This window comes from Megascapheus bottae, chromosome 4, assembly GCF_031878675.1.
Source record: "Megascapheus bottae isolate mThoBot1 chromosome 4, mThoBot2.hap1, whole genome shotgun sequence".
Lineage (NCBI taxonomy): Eukaryota > Metazoa > Chordata > Mammalia > Rodentia > Geomyidae > Megascapheus > Megascapheus bottae.
This window is the reverse complement of record NC_143512.1, coordinates 23702224-23717159: the sequence shown is the minus strand read 5'-3', so window position 1 is coordinate 23717159 and position 14936 is coordinate 23702224. Positions and strand designations below refer to the sequence as shown.

The window sequence follows — 14936 nt, the reverse complement described above, 5'->3', positions numbered from 1 at the left end:
TGGATATTTGGGAAATTCTCTGAGCTGATTCCCTGAAGTATATTTCCAATACCATTGACCTCTTTCTCTAGGCCCTCTTCAATACCAATTAGCCTTAAATTAGGCTTCCTAATTGTATCTTGGACCTCCTGAAGTGCTCTCTCATTTTTTCCTAGATTTGGATTGACTCATTTTCTGTTCTTTCTCTATAATAACTAAATTATCTTCAGCCCCGGAAATTCTCTCCTCTGCATTGTCTAACCTGCTATCAAAGCTATCTACTTTATTTTTCATCTCCCTTGCTTCTAATTGCTCATTTTTGATGCCTTGCATCTCTTCTTTTAGATCATGTATGGATTTATCTGGCTCCTTGATTTCCATTTGAGTGGTTAGCTCAGAAGCTTTATTTTCTTTGAACATTTGCTGGAGTTCGGTCACCTTTTTATTTGTGGATTCTATGAATTCATCCATCTTTCTTTGAAAAACCTTTATTATGGCCTCCTTTATGGCTTCTTCTTTTTTACTTATCACCTTGTTTATGGTTTCCTCCTGTTCAACTATGGCTTCCTCCCTTATCTCTTTCTTTATATTTTCACATTTTTCATTCATGATGTTTATCAATTGCATTTGTATAGCACTTGGAAGACTCTCCTCTAGGTTTGCCAGTGACTGTTCCATTGTCTGTTTAAATTGGGTGGCGGATGTTGTTTCTTGATTTGACATTTTTCTTGAGTTTCTTGTTCTGCCCATTTGAAAATGGAAGCAAGATTAATACTAAACACGATTATAGTTTTTCAGATATAACCAACCTAGACCTCTGTAGCTGGCAGACACTAGATATTCACAAGTTTTGATTGGTGTTATCACTCTTTCTTTTTGTGCACTTACAGACCAGTCTAATAATCCACTGAGAAGCGATTTATACCCCAAACAATAAGCCTCTCAATCCAATCTCTATTGTCTTTAAGTCCCTCTGAGCCTAGAGAATAATTAAACACCTAGATATACAGTATTGCTCAACAGCCATGAAGTGTAGATCCATGCATTATAAGGGTTGAAAGACGAACAGAGTTCCAGAGATAGAAAAATAGAATGAGAGAGGTCAGGGGAGGTACAAGAGGATTAACGTAGGAGTGTAAGAATATTGTAGTAATGAAGAATAGGTATAGCGTAAGGATAACTGACCTACGTTGGTAAGTAGGTAGCGTATTTGAGTACAAAGTTTGGAGAGTATTAGAATAAAACTTATGTGTTGCTGCACGACTAGCTCTTAGCCCAACCAGTGGCCTCACAGTGGACCATGGGATGGATCTGCGAGCTTCCGTCTGAGCGCGGTTGGCAGACGTTTTCCTGTGCTGCTTCCAGGGGCGGCCCCAAGCCAAGGGTCTGGGGATTGAGAGTTTCAGGGGCTCTCAGCAGGACCAGCAGGAGACCCCTCTGTTCCCAGGGGCGGGGCCCAGCTAGGGATGTGGGCTCCAAGGGTGGAGCCGCGCCTTTTTGGTTCTCAGAAGGGGAGCTTGGCTGCTGGTTGGCCCTTCAGATCCCTGCTGTGTTTCCACTGCTTTGTCAGAGTCTGTGACTTTGGGGGGCCCCTCGGTGCTGTCTTGCTCAAGATTCCCAAATGGAGGATGCCCCGCTCAAGAATTGAGGTGGGGTAGATGCTGGCTCCTAGACTCCCACACACCCTACCCACTGCTTTAAGGCAGGGTCCCAGCGCCCTCCACTCTCCAGATCCAGTGGCCTGGGAGAGGAGCCTGGTGGGCGGGTGGGAGTTGGGACAGCCCCGCCTCCCTTGGTGGGGTGCTGGGTCTTATGGTTAGCCCTCCTGTCAATCTCCAGTCAATGGCCTGAGGGAGGGGGCTGTTGAGGGAAGGGACAGGATTCTAAATTCCTTGCCCCCTGCTCCCGCCAGTCTTTCTCGGGCGGGGTGTTGGGGTCTGAGTTAAGTTCTATTGCTTGGCACCGCTCTGCTTTCCCGATGTGTTTGGGGATGCGCTGTATTACACATGCCTCTTCGTCTGTCTGCAGGTGTTCCATGGTGGTGGGGAGTCTTTCACTCCCCTCGGGTCTCCGCAGCCACCTGTGTTCTGAGTCTGGGTTCTACTGCTTGCTGTTCTGGTTCCGCGTCTGGGTTCCGCTGCTTCCGCGGTTCACTGGCCCGATACTGTGCTGGTTTCTACAGCAGTTGGGCTCCCGGCCTGGCGCCCTCCACTGCCGCCGCTTTTTGTGGCTTGGAGCCCGTGCCTGCTGCCGCTTTTCGCAGCTTTCCGCAGCTTTCGCAGCTTGGATCTGGCAGTGAGAGGTGGGGGAGGGGTGCTGGCATTCCGAATTCTTTGAGAAAGTTGGATGTAAGCTTTATCTGGATTTCTTTTCAGTTTGAGTCCTTCTCCATTGCTTTTTCAGTTTGTTGTTGTGGATTTCTTTAGGTAGTTGGCTCATGGGACTCCCTGGTTCTCTCTTTTTGTGAGAGAGAGCTAGGCAGCGTCCCTATTGTATAGGTGCCATCTTCCTTCCCCTATTTTTGCTTTTAAACATAGTAAAGTTTATTTTATTAAAGTCTAGAACTTAATTCCCATGTTTTCTTATCTCTGTTGTAGTTTATGTAGGTTTATTCAGAAAAATCAGGCCTGCTATATTCAGAGGTTGTATTTTAAAAGGTAAAATATATAATTGTCAGAGTGACTTCTAGAAGTCAGAAGTCATTATTTGATTGTATTTACTTCTTACTTGTTATCTCTAGAAGAAACTATCCAGTATACAGACAGTTTAACACACCAGACTGAGACACTTTTATTTGTCTACATAATATTCTATCAAGTACTCAGTAACCTTTCCTTTCCTTTCTCATGTGCTGATTCCTCTAATCATTTCTCCTTTTAAATTACAGCACTACTTTGTTTTTAATCATATTTTGTCATCATTGTTTTAGGCCTACATGCAACCAATAAAGGTGGACATGCAACATCTGGCTTTTTGAATTTGGCTTATCTCACTCAACAATTTTGATCTATCAAATTTCCTAAAAATATCATAATTTAACATTTTATGGCTAAGTATATGTGTATAATATATGGTACACTCGTGGTCCCTACACACACACACACACACACATGCACACACACAAACACACACACACACATATATATTATTTTTGCTTTATCCACTAATCAGTCTGTTGTTTTATGGCTGATAATATGACTTTTTTTATTGTGAATAGAACTTTAACCTGGGACTATGTTAGGATTTTCAGCAACCTTCATAATGATTTCCAAAGTGATTGCACAGTTTATGCCATCCATGATGACATCTTTTACTTTAGTCCCCCCTCATTATGTTGCTTGCTTTATTTTCAGCTGTAACTGAATTTAGCATTCTATTTTTTTTGCCAGTTCTGGGCTTGAGCTCAGGGCCTGAGCACTTTCCTTGGACTTTCTCAAGGATAGAACTCTACCACTTGAGCCTGAGCACCATTTCTGGCTTTTTTCTATGTATGTGGTAACGAGGAATCTAACCTGGGTCTTTGTGCATGCTAGGCAAGCACTCTACCACTAGGTCAAACTCCCAGCCCAGCATTCTATTTTTTTAAGGTGCCAGTGTCTCATGGCTATAATCTCAGCTACTTAGGGGGCTGAAATCTAAGGGTCATGGTTCAAAGCCAGCCTGGAGAGGAAAGTCTGTGAGACTCTTATTTTCACTAAACTCAAAAATCTAGAAATGGATCTGTGGCTTAAATAGTAGAACTCAACCTTGAACAAAAAGAAGCTCAAGGACAGTGCACAGACTCTGAGTTCAAATCCCAGGACTGGCACAAAAAATAAAATGAAATAGTTTTATATAAATACCATTTGTTGACTGGTGAAAGAAAATAACAGTATTTCCTAAAAATAGAATATCCTATAATCTATAGTCTTATTGAATGCATGGGGAAATTGTGAAATATAATTTAGCTCTTTTTTTGTTGTTCATCAAAATCTGTGGAAGCAGAAGTGACAGGGTCACAATTCAATCAAAATATTTCATGTAAGTAGTGTCAGATAATTGTATGGTATCTATGTATTATAATCTCATCCAGTATACTCAATGTGATATAAATCAAAGGTTTCTAAATATATCTGCCAATAGACACTATTATAAACATACCCAAATCCATTATGATGCTTTCATAATGAAGCACAAGTATTTTCCACTAGTAAGTAAAAGACTGCATATGAATGGAAATTTCTAGAATAAAAGTAATATCAGAAGTAGTAGTCATGAACTGATTGATTATGTGTAACATTGTTTCACATCTTCAAAAACATTGGGTGTTTTTATTTTGACTCTTCTTTCTGATCTTACTAAGGTTTTCCATTTTTCTGTGAATATGTGATATACAATGGTTTCTATACCCTTTTTATAATAAGTACTATGTGAATTTCATTAAATATATTTACCAGTTCTGTTAAAGGGATAAAAAGCTTACTGCCTAATTAAAGAATTCTGTATTTACCAGGAATAATAACTACATTTTGGCATACGCGCATCAAACATTTTCTAGGATCAGTGTTCATCTTATGGTGTGGTATGTGTCATCTAGACAAAGAGAAAGAATATTATTGTATGAGTAAACACTTAAGTAGAGAATACGGTTCAGGTACTCTTGAACTTGTGAGCTCTAGACCTCACCACCCTTCCTCCTTTTCTCCAGCTTCTTCCCTTCCTTCCTTTGATCTTTTTGTCTTTCTATTCCTTGTATTATTTTCATTTTTTATATGACTCACTATGCAGACAGGCTTAGAACTTGCAGTTCACTTGAAGACTAGAGGCACGCCTAATAAACTTCCTGCTTTCTAATATAAAACTGTATTTTTTCCTTGAAATTAGGAATTAAGAGGAGGCCTGGGTTTATTTAGTCATGTTCCATTTGTTTCTCTTTTAGTGATCACTGGTAACCTTACTTTTTGTTGTTATTTTGGTTCATTTTCAGAAGAAACCAAGCTGTATGCAAGAATAGTTAGACATTTTGTCATGACAGGAGCAGAAGTGTTGAAAGTATTGTCTGTGGAGAAGGTTGGGAAGCTGTGCTTCAAATATCTAAATGACAAACACTTGACCTCTGTGGACTTCCTGTGAACTAGAGCCACTGATTAGTGTTACTTGCAGGTAACATTTTGTGCTTCATTTCTAGGACAAATTTCTATTTTAAGGCTTAAAATACAGTACGAAAAATAGAGTGCACCAAACTGTTTCACATGATAAAACCAATAACATGTCCCTTCAAAGGTTAAAATAACAAAAGCCATCGCATGAGCAACACAAGTTGCACACACAGGGTTTCCTCATCCTTAACTATTGAAGACACTGCTATTCTCTCCCCACTTTTTTCTCTTCTCCACACAACTTAATAACTTCTTACTACAACTTAGTAACTCTTGACAATGCCATGGTTTATTTTACACAGAATTTAACCCTACCATAACATGCCTTAAGTTGCCCTTCTTTTGTTTTCACCATTTTATTTAGTTTACCTTTTTCTGATAGTCTGTGTCACTTTGAAGACTCGTTTCATAATTATACATAGTTGATTTATTTCCTAGCATTCATTATGTAAAATCAAAGTAACCTAGTAGGATTGTATAATATAACTTACAACTGACTGCTAATACTTTTGATTTGGGCAGATTTCTTACACTTTTTTTTCTAATTACATATACGTGGTACCTAGATGCTTTTCCTTTTTAAGTGTCAAGTATTAAGATTTTCTTATACCCTTTATTTGAAGAAAGTGTGCAGGCAGATTGAATAGTATTCTTACAAATAGGAATTTCCAGTACTTTGTTCTTTTTCAAAAAGGATTGACATAAACATTGTCAAAACTATTTCTTGACTAATAGCTACCAAAACATAATATTTGGAAGAGGTTCAAAGATAAATGTCCGTTTTTTTGAGTATGATTATGAGAAATGTAAATGAGAATGTAAAAAACACCCATGAGCATAATGATGCAATTTGAAAGGCAGATGTTTTACAGATTTTTGAACAAACGCAATTTTATCTCCATATAATTAATTTTTTAACAACAAGTACAAAGATTTAAGAAAAAAGAGGCAAGAAATAAAACTTCTCACATCCAATGATACAAAATATATAAGCACACACATGTACATATGACCACAGTGTTCACGATTTGTATCTGCCTATCGTAATAGGGATGTATTTTTCTCATTAATATTGGCATTTTCATCTTTTTTATAATTAATAAGAGGAAGAATTTCACAAATAAAATAATGTTAAAAAGAGGACAAGGAGGGGGCTGGGAGTTTGGCCTAGTGTTAAGAGTGTTTGCCTAACATGCATGAATCTCTCGGTTCAATTCCTCAGTATCACACACACTGAAAAAGTTGGAAGTGGTGCTGTGGCAAAGTGGTAGAGTGGGAGTTTGGCCTAGTGTTAAGAGTGTTTGCCTAACATGCATGAATCTCTCGGTTCAATTCCTCAGTACCACACACACTGAAAAAGTTGGAAGTGGTGCTGTGGCAAAGTGGTAGAGTGCTGGAATTGCAGAAAGCCCAAGAACAGTGCTCAGGCCCTGAGTTCAAGCCCCAGGACTGGCAAAAAAGAAAAAGAGGACAAATAGGATTTCTAATTTTATATTGGACACTTGTGACAAAAGGACCATAATCAAAGGGAAAGTTAATTTATAAAATTTACACTTTCTTTCACATGAACAAATTATACAGCTTTATCAATTCGTATGTCTGCTTTGAAATACAGTAAAATAATTTTAAATAACTTTAATATGTTTCTTCTCAACAGTGAAAGTATAACAGCATATACCAATGATAATTATATAAATATAATTTTATATTTAATAATAGTGAATATTATATTTAATAATGTGTTCAATATATCAACAAATTGAACAAATTACTCAGTAATAAGTAAATCATATTGTTCTTTTATATTTTAAGAATCTTTTCTGTGGCAGCTGATGTTATAGTTTATCACATTATTTTTAGAGGACAGTAGATATTGCAGAACTGCAAAAGCCTATGAGGGTCACATGCAATAAGAAATGCAGAAAAATGCATTTAAATTTCAAGGATTTAAAATTGTGCACAGTGTCTCAAGTTGCTAACAGAATAATGTTCTCAGAAGACAGGAGGGGAAAAATATCACAGACAAGCAAGCTTCAATACTGGAATGCAATTGTGTTTAATAAATAAACTTGTAGAAAAATGATCAAACTAAAGCAACAGGGTAACATGTCTCTTGGAGCTTTTACCAACCATTACTCTCCAGAAACATTTCTGATATATCTGTTAAGTGCCATGGGGCACACAGATTCTTTAAACACATTCCCTGTCTTGAAGTACTTACGGTCTGGTTGAACAGATAAGGCTTGTATATACAAAACTAAAATTCAGGCATGTATATGATGTGTCAAGAGCATGGTAAGAAAATTTTCTCTTATATACCAAAGGGAAAATAACTACTGATTCGAGTCTCACATGAAGCCTTGAAGAAATATTAAAGAATGACTTAAGGTAACTTTTTGTTTGAGAGTAATAAATTCAAAATATTATATCAGGGACTAAGAAGCCATATATTCAGCTTTTAAAATATTAAAAATAATATTTAAAGTGAAAAAATAGATGTAACAGCAATGAACATGGCCTATTCTAATTTATATTTTCTTGAGTATTAATATATTAGGAGGCATACTCCATATTAGAAAATGCCATGCTTCCTTCCTGACAAATGTAGGTTGAGGCTCACATGTAATCTGTAGTCATAGCTACTTAGGAGGCTGACATCTGACCATCACCATTTGAAGGAAGTAAAAGAAGGAAAGCCTATTGAGATTCTTATCTGCAACAAACTACTAAAAGAAAACCCCAAAAAGCCAGGAGAAGAGCTATGTATCAAGTGGTAGAGCCTTGAGCAAATGAACATCAGATACAGCACCAAGGCCCTAGAATCAGCACCCCCCCACACACACACACTGTAAAAAATAAATATTTGAAAATATAATAATAGTATTTCTAACATAATGGTTCAATTTTTAGGTGAGTAATAAAAATAACTAATATTTTGATAAACTCTAATGTAAAATTTTTAACCACTCAGAAAAATCATGTATACCCCAAACATGAAATAACTATGACAAAAGGCAGATGAAGATCATTGAGTTGGTTTTAACTATGGTTGATGTTGTCGCTCTGACAGCATAATAGTAGTATGACATTTTAAGAGCTAGAGTAGTACATATGAGATGCTACCTCTATAAATTACTCTGGTTCAAAAAAAACCACATAAAATTGATGTGGCTAAATTCTGCTATGTATTTAGAGAAATAAAATACCTTGCTACTTGTTACTCATGAATACTACATATTTACACATTTCTTTTTTAAAATTTTATTTTATTGACAGGGTGATGTATAGAGGGGTTATGGTTATATTTGGAAGGTAGTGAGTACATTTCTTCCTGAATATTGCTACCCCTTCCTATGTTTTCTCCTACTTTCCCTCCTCCAACCCCCTCCCAAGTTGTAAAGCTCATTTCCAACATATTGTTTTGTTGTTGTTGTTGTTGTTGTTTGTTTGTTCTTTCTTTGTTAGCCATGGGACTTGAATTCTGGGCCTGGGAGTGGTCCCTTAGCTATTCAGCTCAGGGTTACCACTCTACCCTTTGAGCCACAGTGCCACTTCCTGTTTTCTGGTGATAAATTTAAGACAAGAGTCTTAGGGACTTTTAAATGCCCGGGCTGGCTTTGAACCGTGATTCTAAGATTTCAGCCTCCTAAGTAGCTAGGATTACATGCGTGAGCCACCTCGACCGGCCCCAAAAGATTGTCTTGTGAATATTCCTGTTACATTGGGTCACCCTTTGTCCTTTGTCTCATCATCTTGTTTTTCCCCTTCCCTTCCCTAATTCAAATAAGCAAATAAAGGTACATACAATACGCCAGGTAAAAAAGTCAGATACAGAAACAACGGGATAAGCCATAAAGGGGGAAAAAGAGAAAAGAAATAACTTCATATTGTATATTGGAAACAACAACGACAAAGATAAACCTCTTGTTTCTACATCTGGAATTTGTTATACTTAGCATCATCCTGTATAAGCATATGCACGCAGCTATTAAGCTATTGTGATCCTCTTCTAGGTCACACATTTCTTATTAAAATAATTATCTAAATTTAAATTTTGACATTTAGATTTACAAGGAACATAATGTGTTTAAAATCTTTGTATCATCTAGCAGGCATAATCCCATGGTTTATTTTCATATTTATTGTTATTTCCAGGAATAGAGAAAGTCTGTAGTACATTTGCAAAAGTTACATTCAGGAAACTGGATGCAAGGGAGATCAAAATGTTAGTAAGGTAGACCTAAAAATGTATTACCTGTTTTCTCTCACATGTGGCAACTAGAAATAAAAGCGAATAAATGAAAGTACAAGGTGACTACTAGTAAAAAGGAAGGAAGTCTAGGGTTGGAGAGAAGAAAGAAAAAAGAGTCAGAGGGGGACAAATATGATCAAAATAGACTATTGCATGTACAAAATATATTGCAATGAGAGTAAATATGTTGTGCAATTGATAGTGTTTAATAAAAGAATAATTTTATTCAGAAGTCAATTGTGGTAATTAGGGAATAAAGATATCTCAAGATATTATTTTCATTCACTTTTAATTTTTTCATCTTCCTCAGTATTTTTTTAAGTGCTCACAATTTTTAAAAATCAAAGTACATCCTTTTTAAAATGAAGGTATGGCATAGATAAGTAGAAATCTTTAAGTGTAAGATTAGATTTTAAAATTTTCAGACCAATGCATTTGACTATATTCTGTTTCAGAACTATTATACAAGTATAGAATATGTGTAAATTCAAATTATGTTTAGGTCATTATTTGATTTAGGGTAATATAAACAATACCTTCAAAGGTGTTTGCTTTTGTTGTTGGTGTTTGTTGTTGCTATTGTTTCAATATTGATACTGAATATTTGTTATTGATTCAGGAAAAATATCAGAAACTTAGTTACTGGGACTGGAGCACCTTAACTAGAAATAACCAATCCTTTCTTAACATTAATTTGGTGAATGTTCTGAAAGCCACAGAATAGTCTAAGACATAAAACATTAATTCTATCAAATGGTTATTCATATTATATTCCCAACATCAGTGATGGGTGATGGAACTCATAGAGTCATATTTATAGCAAAAAAATGTAAGTATTCCTTAAAGTGCAATCATACTTATAAATATACTCATATTTATAACACTTCACTTTTTAAAGAGACAATAAAAAGTTCTAAACATACAGCCCTGGAGTAAATTCCAATTTTTAACAGGCAACATGTTAACAATTAATGGATGATCTTAGTTTCACACAGAAATGCAATTAACATTAAGTACATAATTAAGAGTAAATCTATTTCTTTAAAAGGCCAAAAAGAGAATCATAATTATTTTTCAGATATACAATTAAAATTACATTCATATAGACACTAAAGTGAAAAGATAATTTTATGTGATTTGCTGAGAGAAAGGAGGGAAACTAGCAAAATTACAAAGGAAATGAGAAAGTAAAGTAGATTGACAGAGCTGCAACTGGAAATGAGTTCAGCAGGAAAAGAGCAGTAGCAGGGAGGCTGCCTGTAGGGAAGAGCTCATCTGCTGTAATAAACATCAAGGTAAGAGGCAAAGATGAATTTGAACAATTTTCTGGCTGTAGGAAAGAAATTGAACAGGAAAGTTATTAATCACAACTGGCCAGCTTTCCTGCTGTTAAACGGAATTGTTCTAAAGACTTTCTGGTTAAAAAGCTATTGGAGTAAATGATTTATGTAATTTGTAAATCAGGATTGTGCCAGTTGCATTCACTAAATATGTTTGGAGTTAAGATCCAAAGGGTGACTTTTTCTTTTACATTTTCTGAAAATTTTACCATTGTATATCACAAGCTGAGTGCAATAAGACTAGCCCTCACTGCCCCCTCCTTCACACCAAGACAGAATCAGGCAGCCTCAGAACGTGCTACTCAGGATGAAGATACTTATTGATGCAGGTGCTTTATTCGAGGTCAATCATGTATAAATTACAGGAGTGAAGAATTTTGCATAGAAGTAATGAATGATGTGCCCTTTGAAGAGTACAGGGGGCTAAAAGAGAGCATAACAGCATCAAAATGAGAAGGATTTTTTGACACTCAACCCCCTAGATATCTGAATGCCCTCATTTGGGTGCTTCATTTAAAAGAAGACAGTTTCAAAATAAGTAATAACGATGCAAGAGTACTCAAATAACTATTACATTGATTTTATATTCAAATCTACTTTTTAGATGAAATAAATGATTGAATGTAAGGCTCTTACATTAAAATCTGAGAATACTCAAAAGTGCTTACATGTATTCCTTTTCTTTTGCATATATTTTTATTCTAAGCAATAAATTGCAGACATATTTACGTACCAGCATTTTCATATTTTATTAGTTTGTTCCTTTTCATTCTTCAGTGCTGGTGACTATGATTTATAATGAGATGGCACTTGTACATGGGATCTCAGGTGTTCAAAGAAAAGTGAATACATTTTAAGTGTCTACCTCAAATCTTGAATCTGCTTAATTGATGTTTATCATAGTAGCTATTTTATTCATCACTATAGTTGGAACCTAATTTAGGTATAGTATACTTAAAGAAGATCTCTAGTGCTTATGTTTTTAATTTAAATCTGAAATATGCTTTACTTTGTGAATCAGAAAGATTCAAGACAGATGTTATACTACTTACTGTACTACAAAAGAATTAATGTAGTATGACTGGGGAATTTAAGTTTGTATTACTTAATACATTGAACAGAATTAAAAATTAAGCAGCCAAGAAAGCAACTGCAGTATAGCACAGTCTTGAGAACATGATATTTAGATATTTGTCTTTCTTGATATGTTTACTTTGCCTACGATAGGGCATCTATTTTCCTGTAAATACCATCATTTTTATGATAAAATAATACTAAACTCTCAAAAGTATATTAAAACTAGTAATATAAGGTAATGTTCTGTAGTCAATGCCTAATTCTTGATTGTATGTTTCAAATTACAAAGGCAATTGTTTTACTTACTGTTAATTTATTTACTATTATTTCACTTTTGGTATCTTATGGTAATTGTTAATGAAGCATAGATTTACAAATATAGTGAAATGTGTGCAAATATTACATGTTGGAAATGTCATCTTTACTTCTTTTGAAACCATTATAAATATTGTTTTATAAAAATATTTATTTTACATATTCTAAAAGATGCATTACTTTATACCTAAGAAAACAGGATGTGTGAATCTATTTGCTAGTTTTAGCAATGTTGTAATTTCAATATAATTATTGTGAAGACTTGAGCCACTAAGAGAAAAAAAAATTTTGAATGGGAAATTTTTTTCCTATAAATTAAGATACACTTACTAAAAAGGCATATTGCTGTCCCTTGGTTATCTCATATTGTTATAGTATCTCACTTTGTTACCTGATATATTGGATATATTTGTATTTAGTTATTTGAAATTGGATAGGGAACGGGGGAAAACAAAATGAGGGGTGGGGGGGAGGGAAATGGGGACCAAGACATGTGAAAGGGTATCAGTGTATGGGAATTAATGTACCATCTATCTGGCAAATATCATGTAACCCTTCTATTAATTACAATAAAAAATATATGAAAAAAAGAAAAAAAGTGATGTGGGTAATCTTTTGAGAGACATGGACATTCTTTGTATCTTGAATGTGATAATAATTTTAGAGGTACATATGTATGCCAAAAATTATAAAACTGTAAATCTAAATATCTGCATTTTCTTGCATGTCAATCATAGCTAAATAAAACTTCAATTTAAATGTAAAAAAACAAAATATTTTATTGTTTACTTGATGTAAAAACTAATAATAAAGGCACAGGCCAATCTTTTTTTCCATATATTTTTTATTGTAGTTAGTAGAAGGGTTACATTATATTCACCAGATAGAAGGTGCATTACTTCACAAACATTGATACCCTTTCTGTATGTCTTGGTCCCCATTTTCCTCCCTCTGACCCGCCCCTCATCTTGTTTTCCCCCTTCCCTATCTGATTCAAATAACTAAATACACATGTATTCAATATATCAGATAATAAGGTGAAATGCTGTAACGACATCGCCCCATTTGTAAGAAAATGGAAAGACTTAGAAAAAAATCATATTAGATGAAGTAAGCTAGCCTCAAAGGAACATAGGCTCAATGGTTTCCCTCATTTGTCATAATCAGTAGAAACCGTGGGCTCTCTTAGCAGAGATTTACAATAGAACAAAATCTAGATACATAAGGCCATATAGTATGACCTCCATTATATAGGAACAGGCCAATCATTTTTAGAAGTACGGATTGGATATGTTGGCTTATTCTATGATTTTAGCTACATTGCCAGTAGATATTGTAAGGATTGTGTTTTAGGCCAGCCTAGGAAAAGAGTCAGCACAACCCCATGTCAACAACATGACTTAGTGTGGTGATCACATCAATATTTTTTAAAATACTGGGTGCATAAATAGAAGACCAAAGTAAAATGACCTAAGCCAGATCTTTGTGAAAAACAATGAAAGCAAAATAGTCTGGACAAGCTGCACTTGAGCAGCTAAATACAAGGTCCTCAAATCAAATCCCATTATAAACAGGTGAAATAAACAGACAGACAGACAGAGATGGAGACCAAGACAGAGATGGAAATAATAGATAAATAAATAAGAAAGTAAGAAAAAATGAATATTTTAAGATGTTTATCTTTTGCACCTTTCCCCCAGCATGTTACTGTATTTAATTATCTTAATAGCTATGAATGTACCTGAAATTGCTTTGGAAAAGAAATAGCTTTCTAAAGCAGCCAGTGATTCATTAGCAGATGGTGACTTTTAGTAGCTCTGTCTTTTAAAATCTAGTTAAACAGCAATATCAAGTTATTAAAGTTTGCATTTGAAATTTTAAACTAGTGCAGTCATTATCTGAACTAGATATGTTGATTAACTGATGCAACACAGTGTATTTTATTATCATGGAGTATAAAACAGGACTTGTGATGTGTGAAATTGACTGCTCTTTGTCTGGTAGCTGTCTCTAAGTACCTGTGTTGTTTTATTGTTGCTCTTTAATGGGATGGAGTATTTCATTTTCATGTTACTGTTTTCTCTTATAATAGTGTGTGTGTGTGTGTGTGTGTGTGTGTGTGTGTGTGTGTGTGTGTGTGTGTGTGTTTGTGCTGGTCTGATTTGAACTTCTGACCTTCTGTTTGCTAGGAGATAGTCTATGTGAGTCACATCCTTCTCTTTTTTTCTTTCATTTATTTTCAGATAGATATAAAGTCTTCTTTATGGCTTGCCTGACCTAGAGTATTCCTCCTATTTATACTTTTCATGTAGCTATAATGACAAGTAACTACTACTGCATTCCACGTTGTAGTTAGTTGAGACAAAATCATGGGAATGTTTTACATACGTGGGATTGTCTCAGAGAGAGATTCTTCCAATTTCAGCTTCCTCAGTAGCTAGAACAAGCTGTGAAAACCTGGCTTCTCTTTAAATCTTACTTTTTACCTTTTAGATTCACACAAGATTGCCATATTGGAAATGTAATGTTTCCATTGATTAAAACTATAGATAAAATACAGTCTAAGTTGCTTGCAAAGAGTATCTGAAGATAGGTAGAAAAAAAATAATGTTTAGGAAGATTCTATAGGCTACCAATCTATATACTGTGTTTTTCAAGACACATTAATTTATCTTAATACATCATCATAATGCTTAGTTTGTGATAATTAAGAATAAATAATTCTAAGAAAGACCTAACATCACCTGGCATAGTGTATATGTGTTTATTTGTGTATTTGAAAAGAGGAAGGTAAGGAAAAACAAGATGAGTGCAAGGGAGTGGGGAAGGAAAGTG

At 35.1% G+C, this 14936-nt stretch overlaps 1 pseudogene across 5 annotated transcripts in view; it reads left to right on the top strand.

Annotated features, from left to right (window-relative positions):
* LOC150064157 (small ribosomal subunit protein eS27-like pseudogene) overlaps nt 1-14936 on the top strand; it is a 116237-nt pseudogene that overhangs the window by 73160 nt on the left and 28141 nt on the right. For 4 of the 5 annotated variants that reach the window (XR_016535126.1, XR_016535121.1, XR_016535123.1 and 1 more), the window contains one exon: nt 4946-5121. The exons of the other annotated variant lie outside the window; for it this stretch is intronic. The product of XR_016535126.1 is annotated as a small ribosomal subunit protein eS27-like pseudogene, transcript variant X6 (transcript). The remainder of the gene's footprint in view (nt 1-4945; nt 5122-14936) is intronic. 5 annotated transcript variants of the gene reach the window in all.